Source organism: Giraffa tippelskirchi, chromosome 7 (assembly GCF_054371585.1).
Source record: "Giraffa tippelskirchi isolate mGirTip1 chromosome 7, T2T-mGirTip1v1.2.pri, whole genome shotgun sequence".
NCBI lineage: Eukaryota > Metazoa > Chordata > Mammalia > Artiodactyla > Giraffidae > Giraffa > Giraffa tippelskirchi.
In genome coordinates, this window is record NC_137281.1 from 135,118,366 (window position 1) to 135,145,494 (window position 27,129).

Sequence of the window (27,129 nt, forward strand, 5' to 3'; positions counted from 1 at the left end):
TGAGAATGTAAATTGGTTCAGTCACTATGGGGAAAACAGTATGGAGGTTCCTCAAAACACTAAAAACAGAATTACTATATGATTCAGCCATCCCACTCCTGGATATGTATCTGAACAAAAATATAATTCAAAAAATGCATGCATCACTGTCTTTATAGCAGCACTAATCACAATAGCCAAGATATGGAAACAAGCTAAATGTCCATAAACACATAAGTGAATTACATAGACTTGGTGCATATGTGCAAATGGAATATTTGTTATTGTTGTTTAGTAGCTAAGTCATGTCTGACTCTTTTGTGACCCCATAGACTGTAGGTTGCTAGGCTCCTCTGTCGATGGAATTTCTCAGGCAAGAATATTAGAATGGGTTGCCATTTCCATCTCCAGGGGACTTTCCTGGACAAAGGATTGAACCCCATCTCCTGAATTGACAGGTAAAATCTTTACCACTGAGTCCACAGGGAACTCAGTCATAAAAAAGAACGAAATAATGCCATTTGCAGTAATGTGGCTCGAAATAGAGGTTAACATACTAAATGAAGTAAGTCAGAAAGACAAAGACAAATACCATATGATATCAATTACATGTGGGAAACCAGTATAAAATTTATGCACTACAGGAAAATGAAAGACAGTATATTATCTATATGCTAAAATCTAGAGTATACCTTATTTGGTGTTCAAAATAAATTATATAGCCTTAATATATTTATTTGAAATTAAGAAAGATCAAATGTAAATATTCAGCTAAAAGCCTGGAATATAGACAATATCTCTTAATAAGTAGAAAGAAGTAACAAAGATAAAAGCAGAAGTTGATCATATTCAGTGTTGATTAGAGTATGAAGAAGTAGGACTTTATACTTTTAAAACTTCAGGTTGTCAAAGGCTTTTGTGAAGCCAACTTAGAAAAAACTCTATTAACATTTCCAATTTATATACTTACATATTTTGGGAAACCATCATATATTTTTAGTCACCCCTGTCCTCACGTATAATAGAAGTCTTCTCCTTCCAACATTATTTTTAATAGCAACATTTGGAAAAGATATTAATACCTATCAACAGTAGCTTGGTTAAATAAATTATGTTATCTTCATGTATAAGCTATTTTGTAACAGTCAAAAGAATGAGTGGTCTGACAGAAATGTCAGAAATTTATTATTAAATGTAAAAATATACAGCAAATGGTATTTACAATAGAGTGCCATTTTATATGTTTTAAATTATATAGAAATGTTGTTTTTAAAAGTATCTTCATACAAAAATTTAGAAGAGTATATACCAAACAATAAATAGATGTTACCTATGAGATAGAGAATTGGTAGATGTACAGGCATACTTCGGAAATATTGCAGAACTGGCTTCAGACCACTGCAGTAAAGCAATTATTGCAGTAAAGTAAGTCTCATGAATTTGGGGGGCTCCCAGTGCATATAAATGTTATGCTTACACTATGCCATAGTCTATTAAGTGTGTCATAGCACTATGGCTATAAAAAAAATGTACATACCCCAATTTAAAAACTAATGCTGTTGGAAATGTGATTTTTGCTTAATTCAGGGTTGCCATAAACCTTCAGTTTGTTAAAAAACAAAACAAAACACAGTATCTGTGAAGCACAATAAAGCAAAGAACAATACAATGAGGTATGTCTCTATTGAAGCAAATGAATCTTTTAAACTATAAACGATACTTTTATAATTTACAAAAATCATCAGCATTAGCATTCCTTGATATGTCAAAAAGCCTGGGATCCTGTCCCAACTCTGTTTCTGAACATGTGACTTTTAGCAAACCATAAATTCGGAATTTTGAATTTCTCATTTGTTAAATAGAGATAATGCAGGCTGTCATATCTACATAGCAAGCGATTGGGAAAGATAAATGGAAAGTGAATGGTAACATGCTTTCAAAAAGCCAAAAAAACACTGTACAAATGCCAGGAGAACAGGAAAGTGAACTAAAAGCAAACATGAAATACCTTCCAAAGATGTAAAAAAATGCCTTTTATAATTCACTCTCTGCAGATGGAGACATCGATTCTTTTGACAATTGAAAGCATCATAAAGAAATGTCCCAATTTTTGGAAGAGTTTCAGAAGAATAATTGTTAACTCCTCTCTAAATGTTTGACAGAATTTGTCTGTAAAGCCGTCTGGTCCTTTACTTTAGTTTGTTGGAAGTTTTTAAATCAAACTTTCAAATTCAGTACTTGTGATTGGTCTGTTCATATTTTCTATTTCTTCCTGGTTCAGTCTTAGAAGGTTGTATCTTTCTAAGAATTTATCTATTCCTTCTAGGTTGTCTATTTTACTGGCAAATTGTTGCTTCTTGTAGTCTCTTATACTCTGTATGAATATTTCTGTGGTATCCATAGTAACTTCTCATTTTTCATTTCTGAATTTGTTGATTTGAGCCCTCACGTTTTTTTGTGATGAGTTTGGCTACATAAGGAGGCAAAAGACCTATACTCTAAAAGCTTTAAGATACAGATGAAATAAATCAAAGATGACACAAACAGATGGAAGATACATCATGTTCTTACATTAGAAGCATCAACACTGTCAAAATGCCTATATTCCCCAAGGCAATCTACAGATTCAATGTAATTCCTATTAAATTACCAATAGCATTTTTCACAGAACTAGAAAAAAATTTTACAAGTTTTGTGGAAACACAAAAGACCTGAATATCCAAAGTAATCTTGAGAAAGAAAAACTGACTGGGAGGAATCAGGATCCCTGACTTCAGGTTACACTACAAAACTAGTCATCAAAACAGTATGGTACTGGTACAAAAACAGAAATATAGGTCAGTGGAGCAGAAAAGAAAGTCCAGAGATAAACCCACACACCTGTGTTCAGCTAATCTGAAACAAAGGAGACAGGAATATATAATGGAGAAAAGACAGTCTCTTTAATAAGTGGTGTTGGGAAAATTGAACAGCTACATGTAAAAAAAAATGAAGTTAGAACACTCCCTAATGCTATCCACAAAAATAAAATCAAAATGGACTAAAGACCTAAATGTAGGGCCAGATACTATAAAACTCTTAGAGGAAAGCATAAGCAGAACACTCTGTGACACAAATCAAGCAATATATCTTTTGATCCGCCTCCTAGTGTAATGAAAATAAAAGCAAAAATAAATGAGTGGGACCTAATTAAAGGCTTTTGCACAGCAAAGAGAACAATAAAGAAAATGAAAAGACAACCCATAGATAAAATGTTTGCAAATGATGAAACCGGCAAGGGATTAATTTCCAAAATAGACAAACAGCTCATGCAGCTCAATAAAAAAGAAAAATTAAAAAATGGGCAGAAAATCTAAATAGACATTTCTCCAAAAAAGACATACAGATGACAAAAGAGTGCATGAAAAGATATTCAACATCATTAATTATTACAGAATTGTAAATTAAAACTACAATGAGGTATCACCTCACATTGGTCAGAAATAGCCATCACCAAAAAAATCAACAAACAATAAATGATAGAGAGAGCGTGGGGAGAAGGGGACCCTCCTACACTGTTGGTGGGAATGTAAATTGGTACAAGATTATGGAGAACAGTATGGAGGTTCCTTAAAACTAAATATAAAACTACCATATGACCCAGAAATCCCACTCCTGGGCATATATCTTGGAAAAAAACACAATTCAAGAAGATATATGCCACCCATTATTCATCAGAATGCTATTTATAACAGCAAAGACATGGAAACACCCTAAATGTCCATCAATGGGGAATTGGATACATAAGATGTGGTACAATACAATAGAATACTAGTCACAAAAAAAGTGAAATAATGCCATTTGCAGCAACATGGGTGGATCTAGAGATTATTATACTAAGTGAAGCAAGTCAGAGAAAGACAAATACCATACAATATTGATTTTATGTGGAATCTAATAAAATCAATACAAATGAACTTATTTAAAGAACCTAAACAGACTCACATATCTTGAAATCAAACTTATGGTTACCAAAGGGGAAGCATAAGGGGTGTGATAAATTAAGAAACTGGAAGTAACATACTCACACTACTACATATAAAATAGGCAACTAATGAAGACCCACTGTATAGCACAGGGAACTCTACTCAATATTCTGTAATAACCTATATGAGAAAAGAGTCTGAAAAAGAAGGGATATATATATATATATATATATATATATATATATATATATATATAGAGAGAGAGAGAGAGAGAGAGAGAGAGAAGGCAATGGCAACCCACTCCAGTACTCTTGCCTGGAAAATCCCATGGACAGAGGAGCCTGGTAGGCTACAGTCCGTGGGGTCGCTAAGAGTCGGACATGACTGAGCGACTTTACTTTCTCTTTTCACTTTCGTGCATTGGAGAAGGCAATGGCAATCCACTCCAGTGTTCTTGCCTGGAGAATCCCAGGGACGGGGGAGCCTGGTGGGCTGCCGTCTGTGGGGTCGCACAGAGTCGGACACGGCTGAAGCGACTTAGCAGCATATATATATATATATATATATATATATATATATATATATATCTGATTCACTTTGCTGTTCACCTGAAACTAGTACAATATTGTAAACCACTTATACGCTAATAAAAATTTTTTTAAACAAAAGAGATGTCCTAGAGAAAAACGCTGAAGAAGTTGTCAACCTTGAGAAGCAGGCTGAAGGAGGAGAGGGACAGAATGCAGTCTTAGGGAGGCCCAGGAGAAGGCGACTGCATGATTTAACTCTGTAGAAATCAACAAATCAACCCTTATTTTAAGAGCCACTACTTCTTGAGTATTGTTTTAAGTCACAGAACTGTCATAAAGCTACCTCTGCAAGAGTTTGTCTTCACTCTTAAAGAACTTGGGTCTTAATAGGTCATTGGCCTATTTGATATTTGTTAGTAAGAAGAAATTCATTTCAGTAGAGTAATTGGACTCCAGAAAACAATGGAGAAGTGAGTTGTATTAAGATTACTTAATTTGGGTACAATTATTTTCTGAAATTTATACCACAAGTGTCTTGCTAGTCCATAGCAATAAATACATATAGAAGATGAATGTCCTGAGAAAGAGGAAGTAATTTTAAAGCTGTACGTTTTGATTAATACTTTTATTTTAAAATGACCTTATTATATTTGGCTTCAGGACTTTGAACTTTCAGAGTACAAGGAGAGATAATAATATTTAATAGATTGCAAGCCTACAAGGCAAAAACTATGATTATTCTCCATTTACTGTATCACCTCCAGGCCAGTGGTTCTAAAGAAACATTAAATTATTTTAAAACTTGGCCTTAAAGGGAAGGCTTGTGAAAGGGAGATCATCCTGTAACCTTCACAGGAGCATTTACAAGACCTCTGGTGGTTAGTGCAAACAACTGAATAAGTAAAAATTTCATTGGCAATAAGATTTATTCCAGTTCTTAAGCCATGCTTTTAGATCTCCAGGTGAGGGGTGTATGACCATGTTTTTATTGTGTCCCTGTTCAACCTCCCATGTCTAGTACTGTTTGGCACATGACTGGCTCTCAATAAACATTTCTAAATTACTGTATAAAGAGTTACAAAGAATGTATGTGTGTTTGTGAGTGCTCAGTCATGTCTGACTCTTTGTGACCCCATGGACCCCATGGAGCTCAGGCTCCTCTGTCCATGGAATTTTCCAGGCAAGAATACTGGAGTTGGTTGCCATTTCCTACTCTAGGGGATCTTCCCAACCCAGGGATTAAACCCATGTCTCTTGCCTCTCCTGCATTGGCAAGCAGACTCTTTACCACTGCACTACCTCAGAAGCCAAAGAATGTATAAAGTGTATAATTAACATATGAATTCAGTTCAGTTCAGTTCAGTTGTTCAGTTGTGTCCAACTCTTTGTGACCCCATGAAATGCAGCATGCCAGGCCTCCCTGTCTATCACCAACTCCCGGAGTTTACCCAAACTCTTGTCCATCGAGTCGGTGATGCCATCCAACCATCTCATTCTCTGTCATCCCCTTCTCCTCCTGCCTCCAATCTTTACCAGCATCAGGGTCTTTTCAAATGAGTCAGCTCTTTGCATCAGGTGGCCAAAGTATTGGAGTTTCAGCTTCAACATCAGTCCTTCCAATGAACACCCAGGACTGATCTCCTTTAGGATGGACTGGTTGGATCTTCTTGCAGTACAAGGGACTCTCAAGAGTCTTCTCCAACACCACAGTTCAAAAGCATCAATTCTTCGGCGCTCAGCTTTCTTTATAGTCCAACTCTCACATCCATACATGACCACTGGAAAAACCATAGCCTTGACTAGATGGACCTTTGTTGGTAAAGTAATGTCTCTGCTTTTTAATATGCTATCTAGGTTGGTCATAACTTTCCTTCCAAGAAGTAAGTGTCTTTTAATTTCATGGCTGCAATCACCATCTGCAGTTATTTTGGAGCCCAGAAAAATAAAGTCAGCCACTGTTTCCACTGTGTCCCCATCTATCTGCCATGAAGTGATGGGACTGGATGCCATGATCTTAGTTTTCTGAATGTTGAGCTTTAAGTCAACTTTTTCACTCTCCTCTTTCACTTTCATCAGAGGCTCTTGAGTTCTTCTTCGCTTTCTGCCATAAGGGTGATGTCATCTGCATATCTGAGGTTATTGATATTTCTCCCAGCAATCTTGATTTCAGCTTGTGCTTCCTCCAGCCCAGCGTTTCTCATGATGTACTCTGCATATAAGTTAAATAAGCAGGGTGACAATATACAGCCTTGATGTACTCCTTTTCCTATTTGGAACCAGTCTGTTGTTCCATGTCCACTTGTTTTTCTAGATATTTATACCCATCCATTATGCATTACTAACAGACCTTGATTTTGTTTTAAGCAGTTAGCTTCATACAATTCCTAGCTTTCATTGTAGCTGAAGTAGTCATGTAACAGTTTCTAGATAAGGATATATAAGCAGAAGTTGCAAGGTGGAACTTCTACAAAAGCTCTTTAAAAAGAAGCCTGAGGTAGATTAACCTAGAGCCTATTATACAGAGTGAAGTTAGTCAGAAAGAGAAAAGCAAATATTGTGTACTAATACATATATATGGAATCTAGAAAGATTGTGCTGATGAAATTATCTTCAGGGCAGCAATGGAGACACAGACATAGAGAACAGACTTATGGACATGGGGAGGGTGAGGAAAGAGAGGGTGAGATGTATGGAGAAAGTAATATGGAAAGTAGTACATTACCATGTGTAATTCAAACCAGGGCTCTGTAACAACCTTGAGAAGCAGGATGGGGAAGGAGGAGGGAGGGGGGTTCAAGAGAGGGGGGACATATGTATGCCTATGGCTGATTTATATTGGTGTTTGTCAGAAACCAACACAACTCTATAAAGCAATTATCATTCAATTAAAAATAAATTTTAAAAGCACACAAAAAATTTAAGACTATTAATTTAAAGAAAAAAAAGGGAGAAGCCTCTGTTGAAATACATGTTTTAACCCTTACCTCTTACCCCATATTACAATTTGGAATATGGACCTAATGCTATAGGTATTTCATGACAAATCCACAAGACAAGAAGGCTATGGAATAATGACATATGCCAGGGATGGCTAAGCAGAAATATAGAGCAAGCTTCAATCTCTGATGGCACTGATGCTACACCAGTCCCAGGTTGCCAGTCTCCAGATGTCTCATACACGTATCTTTATTATAAACAACTGTGATGCACGTGCCTTCCTTCCAACCACATCTGTTTCACTTCTGCTGTAGATCCTTTTACTGTCAAGCTCATCTACTTATCACCACCAAAATGGACCATGAACTCTGTGCCTTTGATTCTTTTGTTCCCTCCAACTGGATATAAGCTCTCTCCCACTCCTTTCTAGATATCTAACTCCTACCATCTTGTGTAAGGTCAAGACTACAAGGTAGAAAGACTATGAGCTTTTTCACCAGACTGGCCTAGATTTAAATCATAGCTCCCTTGTTAACCAACATGATGATCCTAGATGTTAACCTCAGTGTCTCTCTGTCTCTTCATCTATAAGATGGAGATGAAAGTATCTATTTCATATGGTGGTTTTGAATGAGGGTCAAAACTATAGCCTGTGAGCCAAATCCAGTCCATGGCCTGTTTTTGTAAGTAAAGTTTTAATGGAACACAGATCTATCCATTGCTTACATATTGTCTATAACTGCCATCGTGCCAAAACAGTAGGCTTGAATACTTGTGGTAGAGACTCTGGCCTACAGAATCAACAACATTTACACTCCGGCCTTCAGTGTTGGGTTCCAAGAAAGAAAGAAATGTTGAGAGCCCAGGATAGCACTGTTAAGGAGTAGTCTACTCAGTAAAGGCAATAATGAGGGCTTGGACGGAGGGGACATGTGGCTGGGGAAGTGCTGTCCAGAAGACTGATGGACCAGCTGTGGATAGGTCTTCCAGAAAGTCATTACAGATAGAGAGTCAAGCTCTCAGCTTCCAAAATCCAGAAACAATTTGGCTAGGGTCTAAAAATAGGATCCTGTCTCAAAGCAGATAAAAAACAACTAAAGCTCACAAAAGACTAATGGATAAAACAGTATAAACTTGTTACAGGAAACCCTTGACATTGCTAGAAAGAAAAGTTCTTTCAACTAATTGGAAGTAACTCTAGTTTAGCTATAGTAAAATGTCATTGTTTCTATTAAGAAATGAATTTGGATTTCTGAAGCTGACAGAAAAAAAGATATTTAGCCAGTGAGTAAGCACCTACTAAGCACCTATGCATATCTCAGTGAGGCTTTTGTTCCCCTGCTTACCACTTCCTGGTTGTTAAATCTTGGGATGTAAAGGTGGCATCAGTGGTAAAAAACCGATTGCCAGTGTAGGAGATGCAAGGGACACGGGTTCAATCCCTGGATTGGGAAGATCCTCTGGAGAAGGAAATGGCAACCCATTCCAGTATTCTTGCCTGGAGAATCCCATGGACAGAGAAGTCTGGCTGGCTACAGTCCACAGAGTCACACAGAGTCAGACACAACTGAAGCAAAGCTAGCAGGCAAGCAGTGTGATAGAGACTTTATTTCTAAGTGTAAAAATGCCCCTGCTTCCCTAGAATAAAACAAAAAACTCCAGCTGATCATGTTTTGACAGAAGTAAACAGGAAATGAAGGAAAATTAAGTAAAAGTGATATTCCTTAGCCAAAATAAGAAAGTTTTCAGTGACCAGAAGAGTAGAACTTACTAATATGTAGACTCGTTATACTTTTTGCAATGGGGAAAACTATAAAGTATATGTGGGGAAAAGATATTATATTTTGTAACAAATAGCATATGCTATAATGGTATTTGCAAATTTGAGAACTCACAAAAGAAGGGATGGAAGGGGAGAGGGAGGGAGTCAATGAGGTGAGTAAAAAGAGAGTGGTATGAAATGGGGAGAGAGGAAGAAAAGAAGGGGAGAAGTAAGGAAGGAAGGAGAGAAGGAAGAAAGGAGAGGGAAAGAAAACAAGGAAAGGACTTCTAACAGATTCCTGGAGAGCACATTCTGTTCTCCCAAAATTGTTTCCTTAAATTATAACCTTAAAATAAGCTTCACCAAAAAGAATATCTTATGGTCAAACACATTTTGGAAATGCTTAATATTCATTCTCTCTTGGAGAAGGCAATGGCACCCCACTCCAGTACTCTTGCCTGGAAAGTCCCATGGACAGAGGAGCCTGGTAGGCTGCAGTCCATGGGGTCGCTAAGAGTCGGACACGACTGAGCGACTTCACTTTCACTTTTCACTTTTCACTTTCATGCATTGGAGAAGGAAATGGCAATCCACTCCAATGTTCTTGCCTGGAGAAACCCAGGGACAGGGGAGCCTGGTGGGCTGCCATCTATGGGGTTTCACAGAGTTGGACATGACTGAGGCGTCTTAGCAGCAGCAGCAGCAGCATGGAGAATAACCATGAACATCAGCATATCTAATGCTCTGAAAGGCTGTAGGAAAAGACAAACTTGCATACTTGATTTGACCTAGCATTGCTTCAAACTCAATTCATGTTGACTGAAAACACACACACACACACAACATAAAATCTATGAGCTTGTTCAGTGTCTCACTGATGACTATAGCCCAGAAAACAGCTTCTCAGAAATCTCTGAGAAACTATTTCAAAGAGGTATGGTCAGAGAAGTTAGTATATATAAGTGAATTTGGTGGAGGGGGATTTTCACAGTCATCCACACACTCAGTAGAAGGCAGCTGCTATTTATGAAGAGCAGATGTCTCCATTGATGATTTTAGTGCTTTTCTAGCTATGAGAAGATGCAAGAAACTGGTTTCATAAAATTTTTCCTGACAATATCTATCAGAAGGCCAGTTCTATCACTTTTCCTCAGAACAGACTGCTTCATTCCGGATCTCCACTTTGAATTCCTCACAGTGTGTGTTGGAGGTGTAAAATGAAAATATCTCTTGCCATGTTAATCAACAAGAAATGTCACAGCCATCAGTGATTTCTGACCTCCAAATGTGAATGAGGGCTCCCCAAACTACGATCCAGTGTATGCTGCCACTCCCACAGTGATTGCTGAGGAGCTAGGGGAATGCAAGATGCAAGGTGAACAAACAGGATTGACCCCAGATAGCTGTTGAGTAACTCCAAGAGTTAGTGATGGACAGGGAAGCCTGGCATACTGCAGTCCATGGGGTCGCAAAGAGTCGGACACAACTGAGCGACTGAAGTGAACTGAGCTGAGGTGTGTGAACTGAGAAATTCCAGGTATTTAAGCTGGATTTAGAAAAGGCAGAGGAACCAGAGATCAAATTGCCAACATCTCTTGGATCATAGAAAAAGTAAGAGAATTCCAGAAAAGCATCTACTTCTGCTTCATTGACAATGTTAAAGCCTTTGACTGTGTGGATCACAACAAACTGTGGAAAATTCTTAAAGAGATGGGAATACCAGGCCACCTTACTTGCTTCCTGAGAAATCTGTATGCAGGTCTAGAAGCAAAAGTTAGAACCAGACATGGAACAATGGACTGGTTCAAAATTGGGAAAGGAGTAAGTCAAGGCTGTATACTGTCACCTTGTTTATTTAACTTATATGCAGAGTACATCATGAGAAATGCTGGGCTGGATGAGGCAAAAGCTGGAATCAAGGTTGCTGGGAGAAATATCAATAACCACAGATATGCAGATGACACCACCCTTATGGAAGAAAGCGAAGAGGAACTAAAGAGCCTCTTGATGAAAGTGAAAGAGAAGAGTGAAAAAGCTGGCTTAAAACTCAACATTCAAAAACTAAAATCATGGCATCCAGTCCCATCACCTCATGGCAAATAGATGGGGAAACAATGGAAACATTGACAGACTTTCTTTTCTTGGGCTCAAAAATCACTGAAGATGGTGACTGTAGCCATGAAATTAAAAGATCCTTGTTTCTTGGAAGAAAAGCTATAACAAAGCTAGACAACATATTAAAAAGCAGAGACATTACTTTGACAACAAATGTCCATCTAGTCAAAGCTATGGTTTTTCCAGTAGTCATGTACAGATGTAAGAGTTAGACCATAAAAAAGGCTGAGCACCAAACAATTGATGCTTTTGAACTGTGGAGTTGGAGAAGACTCTTGAGAGTCCCTTGGTCTGCAAGGAGATCAAACCAGTCAATCCTAAACAAAATCAACACTGAATATTCATTGGAAGGACTGATGCTGAAGCTGGAACTCCAATACTTGGGCCACCTGATATGAAGAACTGACTCATTTGAAAAGAACCTGATGCTGGGGAAGATTGCAGGCAGGAGGAGAAGGGGATGACAGAGGACGAGATGGTTGGATGGCATCACCGACTGGATGGACATGAGTATGAGCAAGCTCCCGGAGTTTGTGATGGACAGGGAAGCCTGGCGTGCTGCAGTCCATGGGGTCACAAAGAGTCAGACACAACTGATCAACTTAACTGAACTGATATGAAAGGAATGAATTCAGTGAGCCCAGAGGTTTGCATCTTCCCATACATAGAATGCTAAATTCCTTAACTTGATAACTGATCTTTGATGTTCTGACTGCCTGCTCCCTTTGTTGCAAGCTTGTATACAGTCTGACTTCTCCCTGCCTCTTTGGGGCAGTTTTCTTAGAGCTACTGAAATGCTGTCTCCTGGCTTCAAGTCCTAAACATTCCTACCAAATATAATGATTCTTTACTTTCAGGTTGTGACTAAATTTTTTTGTTGACAAAGGTCAGTGACTGCTGAGACTAATGATCTAATCCTTGTAGAGCTTGACGAAAAGCAAGAATCTTTGGTTGTCATTCACCACAATGACCTTTTAAACCTACTAATATCCAAACCAAAACACATTTAAGTATTTTTAAGTAAAGCATACCAATGACATACTCTTAAAAAAAATGCATCCAGAATTTCATGTGATTTTTAAAATTGTGTTCTTGTCCACAAATGATCAGGTTTGAATTCTATGAACATCCAATAGAGGCTTGAAGTTTGTCATTATCAAGCAATACACTAATAACTCTCTCCCTGGTTTCAACTAACTAAAGTTTATAAAACTATGACTTTTTTGTCTCTCCATTTCTTCTCAGTTTTCATAAAGTGACAAGAGCAGATGAAACAAAATAGTTAAATCTCACTCAAACATCTCTAGGCTAAAACAGCACTATTTCATAAGCTGAACTGTTAGTAGTATCTGGTGGCATATATGCTCATAACTGGCATGTGAAGATATATTTCTCAAAAGTCAAACATTCCAATGGAGAAGCTCTATACAAAGTAAAAGAGGAACTCAAAGATGTTGTCAATACTTCCTGGGTATCATGAAAGTCTCCAGGGAAAAGGCATACCTTGAGTCAGTATTGAAAGCTAAGTTACCAGTTCCCAGAAGAATAGGGAGATGGAGAGGAAGGCCTAGAGGCAGAATGAATAAAGACAAGAGTCACATGCTTTTGAGGAAATGCTCCATCAGTACACAGTACAGTTCATACAAATTGTTTCAATTGAAATGATTATGTTAACCTTTGATGTTGAAACATTTAATAGCTCTATATACAATTAAAACCTAGCTTATGCATGGTGTCATTGTGATTTGTAACACAAATAAAAAATTATATTTGGTCTCCCTGAGGCAAGAAGGGCTGGAAGTTGAATCAATTTCCAATGGTCAATGATTCAACCAATTATGCTTATGTAACGAAGACCCCATAAGACCCCAAAACGGAGATGGTTTGGAGAGCTTCCAGGTGCACAGGACAAGATGTAAGGAAAGGGCTCATTGAGTTCTGGGAGAGTGGCACGCTCAATGAGTCCATTCCCCACACCTTGTCCTGTGCATTTCTTCCATCTGGATGTTTCTGAGTTATGTCCTTCTATAACACACTGGTGATCTAGTAAGGAAGATGTTTCTCTGAGTTCTGTGAGCCCCACTCTAGCAAATTAATTAAACCCAAGGAGGAAACTTGGGAACCTCTGGTTTATAGCTAGTTGGTTAGAAGTACAGGTAACAACCTGGATTTGTGATTGGCATCTTGAGTTGGAGGAGCATTGGTCAGAAGCCCAGTTGACAACGTGGGCTTGTGACTGGCATCTGAAATGGAGAGGGGGAACATCCTTGTAGGACTGAGCCCTTTACTTGTGGGATCTGTTGCTGCCTCTGGGTAGATAGTGTCATAATTGAGTTGAATTGTAGGGCATTCAGGTGGTGTCTGAGAATTGCTTGTTGCCTGATCCAACATGTTGAAATTGGGTTCAGGAACCCACCTTACAAACATATATTGTCTATTTCAGATGAGTTTGCATTCATGTTTCATCCTGGAACTTACCCTCTCCCAGGCTTCTAAAACCTAAGTCCCTGCTCTGTTAGATCCTCTCATAATTCTCCTGAAATGGCCTCCATCTCTTCTGGGCACACAGCCCTGTGGCCACCTGTGTTAGACTGCTCCTGTCCTAAATGTCATCTGGTTCTTAGCATAAAAGTTTTCCTAAAGCTCCAGCTTGATCATCTCATGTGGGGAACATAGAGTTTACATCCCAGTACAACTAGGGTTTCCCCATAAATCACCAAGCAGTATAAATATGAAATTAAGAGTATCTAGTTCTGTTTGCAGACAAAGTAGACTTTGACCTCCATTCCAAATCTCCATTTGTTAGGTAGGTAGTTAGACATTAGTAGCAAGGAGGTGACAGAGGCAAAAAGACAAGAGGTGAGTAACCAAGCCAAGCCCCAACCATCTGGGAACCCTTCCTTGAAAGTAGCAGTAAAGAGGTGATGGTGGTTAGAGACAAGACTGAAATAGTCTGATTAGGCCCCAACCATCTGAAGACCCTCTCCTGACCTCACCCAGAACTAGTGAAAGTGGCCAGGTGGTGGGAAACTTATCCTGATAAAGAGGGAGCAGTAACAGGAGAGAATTTCTCTGGGCTGTGCATGTCCAGACTAGACAAGTGTACAAATTCTAGTAAACCCAAACTCATTATACCAACATTATAATAAAATCTATACGTGGCTTTGCCCTCCCCTGGTTGGGCTCTCCTGAACAAATCAACAGTAAGGGCATACTCAATAACAAACTTGTTATAGAACTCAGGACAGTCAATCAAATAGCAATCTCTTGGCACTCACCCATGATCACACCTGTCTCCTTGCAGAACAACTCCTAATAAACACCCTAAGCCTGTATGGGAGGGCTGGTTTCACTTCCCAGAAATAGCCTGTTTTCCTTCTGAGAGGGTATCTATGCTTTAATAAAGTTTGGTTTGCACTTAAGCCTGAAGTGGTAGTTTGCAAATTTTTGCTTTCTACTGCCAGGACCAAGATTGCTGGTCTGAGTCTCCCTTTGATCTCTTAGATGAAGCGATCTGACACAATGCACACCAACCCAGTTAACACATTCACCTTTCTTTAATCCTTAGCCAGGGGCTCCCCCCAGGTCTCTAGGGAGCTCCTTCCACTGCTCTGACACAGTCCCTCAAATAGCATATGCGATCTGATCTTTTCTCTCTCTTATTTCCTCTTCCTTTGTTTCATCAGTCCATTGCTGAAGAGCTACTGTTCTTACCAGGTACTGATGAGGCCATGACAAAGAGACTTCCTATCAGAGATAAGGCACTCCAGCGTCAAAGCCTCTATTTCCAAAGCTGTGGCATTTGCCTGTGCAGGGAGAGTTTTTCCATGCCCAAGAGTTTAAAAAATATTTTTCTAGGTCTTACATCCCTGGACACTATTTTAAATTCAATATCATCCTGTTATTTTCTCCAAATCTGAGGCATTATTTGTGAACAGACCCACCATTCATCCTGGTTTGCCCCCAAACAGTTGTTTATGTGTTATTTTGACTTAATTATAAGCAGTTGCTCATTTTCAAAGCTGCCCTGGTTTGTGGTTTGGGTGATAAATTACATGATTACTCTATCCACTCACTAATCCTGTGTATCTCATTGTCTTACCTTCCTAACACCCACATTCAAATAGGCCCATGCTAAAGTATTTCTGCATTCTGCATGTAATTCTATAAACATCCTTCAGGATGAAAAACTGGGTACTTGTTAATGTTACATAAACATTACTATTAGCTATTTAAATCCCAATGTTTACTCTTTATTTAGACATATATATTCTCAATTCAAATAATTTGGGTGATTTGAAAATGACAATATAAAATAATACTCAATTACTCAGTATGATTGATTTGTTTCATTCCAATCTTCATAGCAAGTAAACAATGTTTCTAGCAATGATACTTAAATGAATGGTCTTCCTGTGAGGAAGCTGTACTCTAAAGCTGTACTCTACTCTTTCATTCATCATAGTAGAAGTTATAAAATCATATTTAAAAGGTAGTGATAATTCAAGATTATATAACATTGTATATGCTACCTTTGGTAGCTGTGTTGAAGTCAGGATTTCCCATTAAGTAAACTACCAATGCAAAACAAACATTGAAAACACCTTTGAAATATCACGTCGGGGTTAAATTTAAACCTATTGGGTTTGAGTAAGACATTTATCTAAGCCATAGCTTCTCAACCTGGTGACTATTGCCATTTTGGGCTAGATAATACACTGCTGTTAGGAGTTGTCCTGTGTATTGTAGTATATTTACAGCATCCCTGGTCTCTGACCATGAGATGCCTATAGCAAGCCAATACTTTCCACCACATTCCCAAGTTGTGCCAATCATGTTTATTTCCAGCTATTGCCAAACATCCTGTAGAAAACAAAATTGTCCCTGGTTAAGAACCACAGGGATAGGAAATTGCAAGGCAGAACTGAGCTCTGACATTCAAATAGCTGCAGAATCATGTAAAATTCATAATATCTCTTTAGGTAACAGTTAATGTATTTCAAATGGGCAGATGTTTATTGAGCATTTGCTATGCACAAAATACTTTTCTAATTCCACAAGGGATTAAAACAAACAAATATTAAATATAGTTCCTTCCATCAAAAACTTCAAAAGATACCTCTGAAGTAATCAACATGATTCTGTACATGTCTTTTAATACCTTTTGGGGAATTTAATGACATTTACTAAACACCTAAGGTTACCTATTGGAGTAATACATTAGCAAGCATTATAAACAGAATAGTCTGAAAGAATTAAGTGGCAATGCAGAGTTGACACATATTGGTCTATTAACAAAGATCTGATGAATGAATAAAGAAATCTATCCAAACTTCTAAAAGGAAGGCTTCAAAGATACTTCATAAGAGAGAGATTTTCTTCTGGGCTAAGTAAAACATACAACAAAGAAATGCTGGGCCTTTTCTGGGGATCAAGAAAGGGCTTACTGAAAAGCCTATACTTTGGCGTGGAATGTATGACATTTTTCTTTGAGCTTGGGATATTAAATTTGCAAAAGTTTGAGAGCTCTGAGGCAAAGCCAGAGGATAAGGAAGTGGATTGGTTGAAATCTAGTCCTTGAGCTGAAGAGCCGCGGATATGCTCTTATGGGCCCAGCAGGGTAACACATCTATAGGAAGAGAACTGGACTGGAAGGCAGAAGAACTTGGTTCCAAAGTTGATTTTGACACTAAACTGCAGTCTCAGTCTTTTGAAGGTCATTTGAAATCTAAATACACTTTCTCTGTATAAGACGAGAATTATATCTTCCCAGTATACCTCAGGTTAAATTCTGTAGATGAAAACATGAGCCAAAATTGACTATACAATCATAAGCTGTTAATGATCTATAAAACTGAATCATGGTACTAAATATCCTCTCAGGTTTCTTCCAGCTCTGAAAAATCTAGGGCTTCCCTGGTGGCTCAGACTGTAAAGAATCTACCTGCAATGCGGGAAAACTGGGTTCAATCCTTGGGTCAGGAAGATCCTCTGGAGAAAGGAACGACTACCCACTGCAGTATTCTTGCCTGGGAAATCCCATGGACAGAGGAGCCTGGTGGGCTACAGTCCGTGGAGTTGCAAAGAGTTGGACATGACTGAGTGACTAAGATAAGATTGGCTCTTGTCTCCAAAGTAGTATGTGTATTTTTGAAAGAATAACATATAAGTATTAACTTCCTAAGATGCACTAGTCAACTTCCCTAAGCAGATAGACTGAGATTTAAATAAAATTGTCAAATGATTGGCATTTTTGTAAAGAACAAAAGTGACATTTATTAGGGGACCCAGAGAAAAGCCACACTTGAGTTTCAACATTTAGAGAAAAAAATGTGTCCATATTTTTCTTTTACTGCTCTAACTTCCCAATATCAATTAATAGTAAAGGATCATAACCCAGGCCTTGGTGCACTGAGTGTAGAAAGGGCAACAAAGTGCATTTCATCTCTTTTATCTAAACTATCCTTTCATAGCATGGAGAAACTTAGATTTTTCAGTAGAGCTCCAACTAGCCAAAACACTCCAGAGTCTGACTTTTCACTGATGTTTCCCACCAAACATCTAACCCCTTTTCTTCAGGTAGTAAAATATTTCTTGATCAGAAAAGAGGAGGCCACTAGGCCCAGGCTCAAATAGAGCAAAGGCAGCATATTTATAGAACAAGAGGGTCAAGATGCAATATATTTCATGTTTTCAGGAAACCTGTTAAGAGTAACAATAGTATTACTATCATCTGTATCATATTTTACAGACATACTCTCACATTGATCATCATTTTTAATCAGTGATTGAACTCATTTAGCAAAACTGATTTTAACTTAATATATATTGCTATTCATTAAAAGCAGCCTGTTATTTTTTGATTTTCTCCTTAAGATTTTCCTGAGAGGAGCCAGTCTACTTAAATTAAAACAGCAGAACCTCATTAAATATTGATAAGAAAATTTAAAAATTATTCCTAAGGCTGGATTCAATCTCAGTCAAAATCAGTTTCCCACTTCCATCTGTTTTTTCAAGGTTCATGGGAAGCAGGTGTGCCAGTTGGATCAGGAAATTCTAGAGTAAAATGAAATTTTCTTACTAAAAATGTAGAGTTCATAGCTTGTCAGCAAACATAAGTTTGAGATATTTTGTGCAAATATTTCCCCAGAATAGCCCACAGTATGCTGCTTGGGAAATGTTTCAGAAAAAAGGCTGAATTCATTCGAGGAAGTTTATGATCATGGAAGGCAAGATGCTCTATAGAAATTTCTGATTTTTCAGATCTTTTACCCATTTTCTTCTCCCCTGTGCATTTTCTCTCTTCTTTCTGATGCAGCAGCTCAATGGGGGTGCATCTATATTTAGTATTTCCTTTGTATATATGGGAACCTGTAATCTCCTCATACTTGGCAAGGATGATTCACTTTGTTGTTTTCTTGCTGTTGTTGCTAATTGGAGAATTACCTCAGGGCAGCCATGTGCACAAAATGTGGTTCTGCTCTAGGCTGAATCTTCATTAGATTAAAAAAGTTGGTAATAAAGACCACTCCAAAACCACAATATTTTAACTTGAAATATTTAATGCAAAATATATAATGATGAAAAACTTATCATTTGGTGACTTTTTAGAAAAATTTTCAAAACACAAAACTGAACAAATAAAGAAAAAATCTAAGTCCAGACTTATTTTAAATAGTCACTACATGACTATTTGGGTGGTCATTGTACAGATGGGTGAAAAGCATCACCCCTAAATATTTATTGAGTTTTAATTTACCTGAGAATTGTGTCCTGGGGGATAAAGTAGTATCTAATCACAAAGAAAATGCTGTCTTATAGTCAAAGAGGTCATATGGCCTGAAAAGTTTAATAGAATACAAGAATTGAATAGTAAATTAACCTAAATTATTACTTGAGGAATTTCCATAGTTAAGTTCAGAAAAAGATGAATTCATTAGGGGCAAATGTCTGTTTAGGATATGTAAAAATTTCACAAAGATAGATTAAAAAATTAGTCTAAAGTTGTCTATAGTTTGTCCAGGGAGAGGAGAAAGAAGAATACTTCTTGGATCAGAAATCCATCCAATACTAATTAAGTGTACACTGTATTCTGTGCCACACTCTTCTTTAGGTCACAGGCCCATGAAGGTGGGCAGAACAGATATAACCCCTGCCCTGGTGGAGTCAGTATCTGGTCCCATAAAACACAGCCAAGGCAAATACTGGGGACAGTGAATGGCCCAGCAAGCAAAAGTGGAAAAGTCCTGTAAGTACAGGGTAGGGACTAAATGTCAGTGGGTGCATTGGATGAAATGGGAGAGAGTCTGGTGCAAAACTGTTTCCAAGGTCACATGGTCAAGTAAAACTTCATACAAGCCAATTCTGTTTTCATCCTGACCCCTCAAGCATAGCATACAGATGAAAGTGTCAGGGGAGTGTGTAATTTCTTCGGTTCTGTCTTGTCACAACAAAAATTTGAAGCAATGGACCAGTGTTACAGCCCACAGACAGACCAATGTTACAGCTCTCAGATGGACCAGTATTACAGCTTCGTGTTACAGCTCAGTTTTATTTAGAAAGTAAAGGAAAATACATCCTCTAGGCATGAGGACATGCTGACCCAAAAGACTCGAAGAGAAGAGAGCCCCTCCAGCCCAATTTTGACTCCTCTTTTTATGTTTTTATCTTCTCCCTCTTGGCCTGCCCTATGTAAATTGGGCTAGCCAGGAGTGCTGTTTGTTCCACCTGAGGTCCTCACTCTGTTCCTCAGACCTTCCTTTGTTCTATCTTCACGGGCTTCTCCTTCCCTTGTCTTTTAGCCACCACCATTCTGGACTCCTTTTTCCTATTCTAACTGAAGAAGGAATTCATGGGGCCTGGACTCCGTCTTAGGCCGGTTTGTGCTGATCATGTTCGGCCACCTCTCTAATGGACTCTGAACTCTGTGCTTAGTGCCTGTGGAAACGACAATAGAAGGATAAGACCCCCTCCGGACAGGGGAATCTTGAAGATTGTATGCAGGTTACTCATCACCTAAAAGAAAACATACACTAATCCCAGTACCTCCGGACAGGTCATAAATTTTTCCTGTCACCTCGGGCTTATTGATAATTGATTGTTTGAACACATAATTGGGTTATTGTGATTGTATTCACCTTTACCTTTCCTTTGTTTATGTAAGTCACAAGGAAATTGGGGTGGTGGGTTCAGACACGTACACTTGGGGTATGAAAGATTTTCACAAATGCTGGTTGGGGTCCTTGGCTAAGAGGATACTCTGCCTTGGGCCTGCCGGTGTAATAAACTGCACTTCACTATCTGCATCGTCCTTCTGAGTGAGCTTGTTTCCCGGAACGCGTGGCTATAACATAACTACCTAACAAAAACAAGTAAAAATGAACAAAACAGGTAAAAAGTTGGGAAGGAATTCTACAAGAGTACTCATACTGGGACAGGGAGGTTCAGAGCTTACACTAATTTCCAAAATCTGGTTTAAACCTTTTAACTTCATCCAACAGTCCTGTTCTTACCTCCCCAGCTATTGTTCAGTTTCATGCTGAAGTAGAATCAAATTGATCACATTGGAACCCCTGTTCTTAGTAGCTGTGTTAACATATTGCTTACACTCATTGAGCCTCCATTCCTCCATTGTAAACTGACACAAAAACAGCTGTTTTGAGGATTAAATAAGACAATGGAAGTAATGTGTACTGAGAGAGGAGGTGCTTCAGGAATGCATGTTCCTCTCCTTCCCTGCCCTTCATCTCTAATCTCCGCCCAGTCCCCACCATACTGATGCTGGAATAATGGTCCAGGTTCACCAAGCCCTAGGGAATAGTCCTCTCTGAAAACTAAACTGCTGCTCTTGAACTACTGTATCCTGTGTAGACAAGAAAGAGAAATCACAGATTTGTGAGCAGAGGTCTGATTTCCCTGCCTCATTCCCATTTAGACATTTCATGCTCTAATATAGCAATTCTATATGAGGGTGGAAAGCACAAATGGGGGGTGGGTGGGAGGTAAAGACAGTTCTGAACCTCCTGAGCAAATCTGCTGATGTTATGGGTGGGAGGTGCAGGCAGTTAAACAATTGACTGTACTGCAAAAAGTGGCATCAGAATTTAGAATGACATTCAAAAGGTTTTGAGGCTCCTATTCTCTGCCCACTCTGCCCCCAGGCTATACTACCTGTTTGAAAATTAACCTCCATTTATGCCTTAAATTTGTTAATGTCTTACCATTCCCAGACTATCTGCACTTAGAACTCTATCTTTAATTCATAAAATGAGCACATGGTTGTTTAAGGAATATCAAAGTTTATAAGAAATAAGGAGGTGTTTTTGATAAATGAGAGAGTTGCCCTGAAATTAGTGTTTGTGTTTGGGGAGGAAGTGGTGTGAGCGGGTAGTTCTCTGGGCCCAGCATATTGCCCTGGAGGCAGAGGTATAGGTTTTGTGTGTAGATTCCCAGAAATTCCGCTCTCCATGACTCCTACCCCCAAGCAGTATAGGCCACTGAGTACTGCTGCAGAAAATAACCCTTTACCCTGCAACAATGAAAAGTACACCATTGATAGATCAGATGGTTGTTATTCTAAGTTGTGTCCAACTCTGTGCAATCCCATGGACTATAGCATGCCAGGTTTCCCTGCCCTTCACTATCTCCCAGAGTTTGTTCAAACTCATGTCCATTGAGTCAGTGATGCTATCCAACTATCTTATCCTCTGTCACCCTCTTCTTCTCCTGCTCTCCGTCTTGCCCAGCATCAGATTTGATGGTAACTAGTAGGGGGGTGGGAAGGAGTGGAAGCTATTATTTTAATAAAATTTAGTGATAGCTTCTCTTTACTCTAGGTCCAACTCACCTAAGAGGCCGTAAATCTCAAGGTAACTGCTTCTCTTGATCCAGGACTCAGAACAAACACTCAGGCAATGGCTGTTACCAAGTCCAAGCTTGCTCTTCTTGTCACAAGACAGGCCAATGAGTCAGAGACAAGGTGCTGAGGCAAGGAATATGACTTCATTCAGAGAGGTGGGTGACTGAGAAGATGGCAGACTAATGTCTCAAAATAACCATCTTTTCAGAGGGCAGAGGGGGATGACAGATCTGTTTTTATATATCAGAGATGGGTGAAGGGTAAGGCAACAAAGCAAAAAAAGGCCATTAATCTTACAAATATTTCCTAGAATGGCAAGCCTCAGACAGGGGATGTGTTAATTTCTTCCTTCCTGCCATCTATAGGTAGACGGGGTTCTGAACAAAGGCACTTAAGTTTACAATGAAAAAGCAATGAAAAGAAAGTCAAAGAAACAGTTCCAACATGGAGTCAGAATTGACTTTTCCCTGCAATATGATGAGAAACTGGTAAATTTGGCATCATATAATTTTTTCTTGGAAGTCAAACTGTTGCAGTGAATTTTAAAAAGTTTTTCGTTTTCTCTTTGTGAGTCCTTCTCTACTTTAACTGTTCCTAATCTATAGCCTGAATTGATAACTAAGTTTATTCTTTTCAGAAGACTAACTTCTTATGCAAACTAAATTCCACAAATATTGCCCTGTAACTCTGCATGAGCCACACTCTGCATCTATTATCTTTTAATTTTATGCCAGGCACATCCTGATGCTTAACTTTATGGTATCATAAAGCACCCCTTGTATTTTTTTTCCCTCCCTTTATTTATGCTAACCACATCTTGATGTTTAACTTTCTGATACACTCTTTGCAAACCACCCCTTGTAGTTTGTTTTCCACCTTTTTGTATTACAGAAAGAAAGTCACAGTGCAATCCACAAAGGACAATGGACCCAACTCCAGCACCAACTACCAGAACCAAATTACACAGGCCTATTGACTGTTTCCAAACAATGCAAAAGGAAAGAAGAATACAGGATACTACACCTTTGTCCCTTCTCTCCAACCACTAACTGTGAGCCTCAACTATATGATCACCTCAGTTCCCTATGGAGGGGAGACACAGTCCTTGAGACACCACCTACTGTGTTCTCTCCTTTGCCAACTTGAGGATTACAGCCATCTTTCTTTCTATTTCCTCCAAACTCTGTCTCTGTATTTTTTTGTTCGGCTCCCGTGGGCAGAGAAAGCCAAGATTTTGGTGGCAACAAAACCAAAAAGAATTAACTAAGGAATTGTGACACATTTGAAGTGCAAAAAATGCTGAAATCTAAAACAATTATTTATATTTCTTTCCCTATATTATTTCTCAACAGACTGTAAAAAATAATCAATAAAGAATTCAATTAAATGGAGTTAGGAGGCCAGAAGTGAGGGCTCTTGTGTGCTGTGATCACAGCAAAGACCAACAGAGAGAAGAAAGGCTCCTCTTCTTTCCTGGCAAGGACTAAGCCAATGAAAAGCCATAGACTTTTTGCTTGTTGTAGCCCTCCCAACTTCCTTTTCCCCTCTATAAAAGTGTCCTCCTCTCCTTGCTGTGCAGGGATTTGCATGTGGTTGGCCATAGTTACAGACTTCAAATGGTATTCTTTGCTGAATCTGAATAAACACATTTTTGTTGGAGAAATACTTAGTGGTCTATTTTACACCAACAAACAATAAAGACTGTTTAAATATGAAAACCTTATATGTATATGTGTGTATGTGTGTGTATGCATATAATCCTGGGATTAAAGGATAGTGGAGTATTAAAAAGGAAAAAAAATTAAGCAAAACTGTAACAGTGTTTCTGATTTTAAAAAATTAAGATATTAATTTCTATTAGTCCTGGCCCAGGGTTAAAGTAACCAGGTGTAGGTAACAAGCCAGGTACCGTAAAACTTATTCTATAATTTTACATCAACTTAAATTGGGGTTGGTGTTCATGATCATATGATCATACCCCAATGGAGAGGTAAAAAGGGATTCTCCTTTTTTGCCACTCACATAATTAAATTTGTGAAAAAAATTAACGTTCAAAGCTAAAGTCGAACTAGCATAATAGGGTTATTTATATTACAAAACAGTCTTTTGCAGCAAAATTTAACTAAAGATACTCAGTCACCCAGCCTTCCCCCAGGGAGAAGCCACTTAATATTACTACTGAAGTACTTTAAAGAAACCATTGGCCACAGTTACCTGTAGGTTTCAAGAGTGGGGGAGGATTACGGAGGTTGGAAGAAAAGGACCCTAGAATCCCTAAATCTGGATTGAAGTTACTGATTCAATCTGATTGAATTGACTTTCCTATCTGTGTGGCCTTGGAAGAATCATTTAACTTCTCCAAAATTAGTGCCTCCTTTCTGACATCTGGATTTGATAGGAAGTAATTGTCAACAGAGCTGTGTGAGTCTATGGGTTTTGGAAGTGAGAAATGGAGTTGTTGATGTTGTTCAGTTGATAAGTCACGTCTGACTCTTTTCAACCCCATGGACTGCCACACACTAGGCTTTACTATTCTTCACTATTTCCAAGAGATTGCTCAAACTCATGGCCATTGAGTCCATGAAGCCATTCAACCATCTCATCCTCTGTCGTCAACTTCTCCTCCTGTCCTCAATCTTTCCCAGCATCAAGGTCTTTTCTGAAGAGTTAGCTCATCCTATCAGGTAGCCAAAGTGTTAGAGCTTCAGCTTCAGCATCACTCCTTCCAATGAATATTCAGGGTTGATTTCCTTTAGGATTGACAGGTATGATCTTCTTGCAGTCCAAGGGACTCTCAAGGGTCTCCTCCAGCACCGCAGTTCAAAAGCATCAATTGTTTGGTGCTCAGCCTTCTTTGTGGCCCAACTCTCACATCCATACATGATTATTGGAAAAATCATAGCTTAGGCTATATAGACCCTTGTTGGGAAAGTGATATCTCTGCTTTTTAATATGCTATCTAGGTTTATCATAATTTTTCTTTCAAGGAGCAAGTATCTTTTAATTTCAGGGCTGCAGTCACTATCCACAGTGACTTTGAAGCCCAAGAAAATAAAGTCTGTCACTGTTTCCATTGTTTCCCCATCTATTTGTCATATGAGACTGGACACCATGATCTTAGTTTTTTGAATGCTGAGTTTTAAGCTAGCTTTTTCACTCTCCTCTTTCACCTTCATCATGAGTCTCTTTAGTTTCCTTCATTTTCTACCCATTAGAGTGGCGTTACTTGCATATCTGAGATTATTGGTATTTCCCCTGACAAACTTGATTCCAGCTTGTGGGTCATCCAGCCCTGCATTTCACATGATATACTCTGCATATATGTTAAATAAGCAGAATGACGGTATACAGCCTTGATGTATTCATTTTCTAATTTTGAACCAGTTCTTTGTTTCATATCCAGTTCTAACTATTGCTTCTTGGCCTTGTTGTTTCTCAGAAGGCAGGTAAGGTGGTCTGGGATTCCTGTCTCTTTAAGAATTTTCCACAGTTTGTTATTATCCACATAGTGAAAGGCTTTAGTGTAGTCAATGAAGCAGAAATAGATGTTTTTCTGCATTGCCAAAAAACACACAGCCCTATCCATCAGCAGAAAATTGGATTAAAGATTTACTGAGCATGACCTTGCCCATCAGAGCAAGAGCCAGTTTTCCCCACAGCCAGTCCCTCCCATCAGGAAACCTGCACAAGTCTGTTATCCTCACCCATCAGAGGGCAGAAAGTATGAAAACCACAATCACAGGAAACTAACCAAAATGATCACATGGATCACAGCTTTGTGTAACTTAACGACACTGTGAGCCATGCCATGTCAGGCCACCCAAGACAGACAAAATGGCCACTGGAGAAGAACATGGTGGTGAGTTCTGACAAAATGGCCCACTGGAAAGGGGAATGGCAAACCATCTCAGCATTCTTGCCTTGAGAACCCCATAAACAGTATTAAAAGGTAAAAAGATACAACACTGAAAGATAAGCCCCCTAGATTGATAGGTGTCCAATAGACTACTGGAAAAGAGAAGAGAAATAACTCTGGAAGGTATGAAGACACTGAGCCAAAGTGGAAACGATGTCCAGTTGTGCATGTGTCTGGTGGTGAAAGTAAAGTCCTATAATGTAAAGAATAATATTGCATAGGAACCTGGACTGTCAGATCCAAAGTAAACTGCAAGTGGTCAAACAGAAGACAGCAAGAATAAACACTGACATTTTAGGAATCACTGAACTAAAATGGAAGGGAATGGGTGAATTTAATTCAGATGATGATTTTATCTACTACTGTGAACAAGAATACCTTAGAAGAAATTGAATAGATCTCATAGTTAACAAAGGAGTCTGAAATTCAGTAGTTGGGTGCAATCTCAAAAACAACAGAATGATCTTGGTTCATTTCCAAGGCAAAACATTCAACATCACAGTAATTCAAGTCTTTGTCACAACCACTGGTGCTGAAGAAGTTGAACTGTTCTATGAAGATTGACAAGACCTTTTGGAACTAACAACAAAGATGTAATTTTAATTATAGGGGCTGGAATGCTAAAGTAGGAAGTCAAAAGATATCTGGAGTAACAGGTAAGTTTGGCCTTATGAAAAGCTGAGAAAAGAATAGAAATGAAAGGCAAGGGAAAAAAGGGAAGATGTACCCATATGAATGCAGAGATCCAAAGAATAGCAAGGAGAGATAAGAAAGCCTTCTTAAGTAAACAATGCAAAGAGATAGAGAAAAACAATAGAATGGAAAAGACTAGAGATCTCTTCAAGAAAATTGAAGATACCAAGGAAACATTTCATGCAAAGATGGGCACAATAAAGGACAGAAAGCTTTGGACTAACAGAAATGGAAGATATTAAGAAGAGGTGGCAAGAATACACAGAAGAACTATACAAAAAAAGATTTTAATGACCCAGATAACCATGATGGCGTGATCACTCATCGAGATCCGGAAACCCTGGAGTATTAAGTCAAGTGGGCCTTAGGAAGCA

The 27,129-nt window shown here is 38.6% G+C and overlaps 1 long non-coding RNA gene across 1 annotated transcript; it reads left to right on the plus strand.

The window, feature by feature from the left end:
* The first annotated feature begins 340 nt into the window (after nucleotides 1-340).
* On the plus strand, nucleotides 341-23,809 carry LOC145513440 (uncharacterized). The gene is made up of 6 exons (XR_014059395.1): nucleotides 341-437; nucleotides 19,402-19,536; nucleotides 22,124-22,301; nucleotides 22,512-22,634; nucleotides 23,038-23,197; nucleotides 23,499-23,809. It is a non-coding gene; the product is annotated as an uncharacterized LOC145513440 (long non-coding RNA).
* Nucleotides 23,810-27,129: the final 3,320 nt, after the last annotated feature.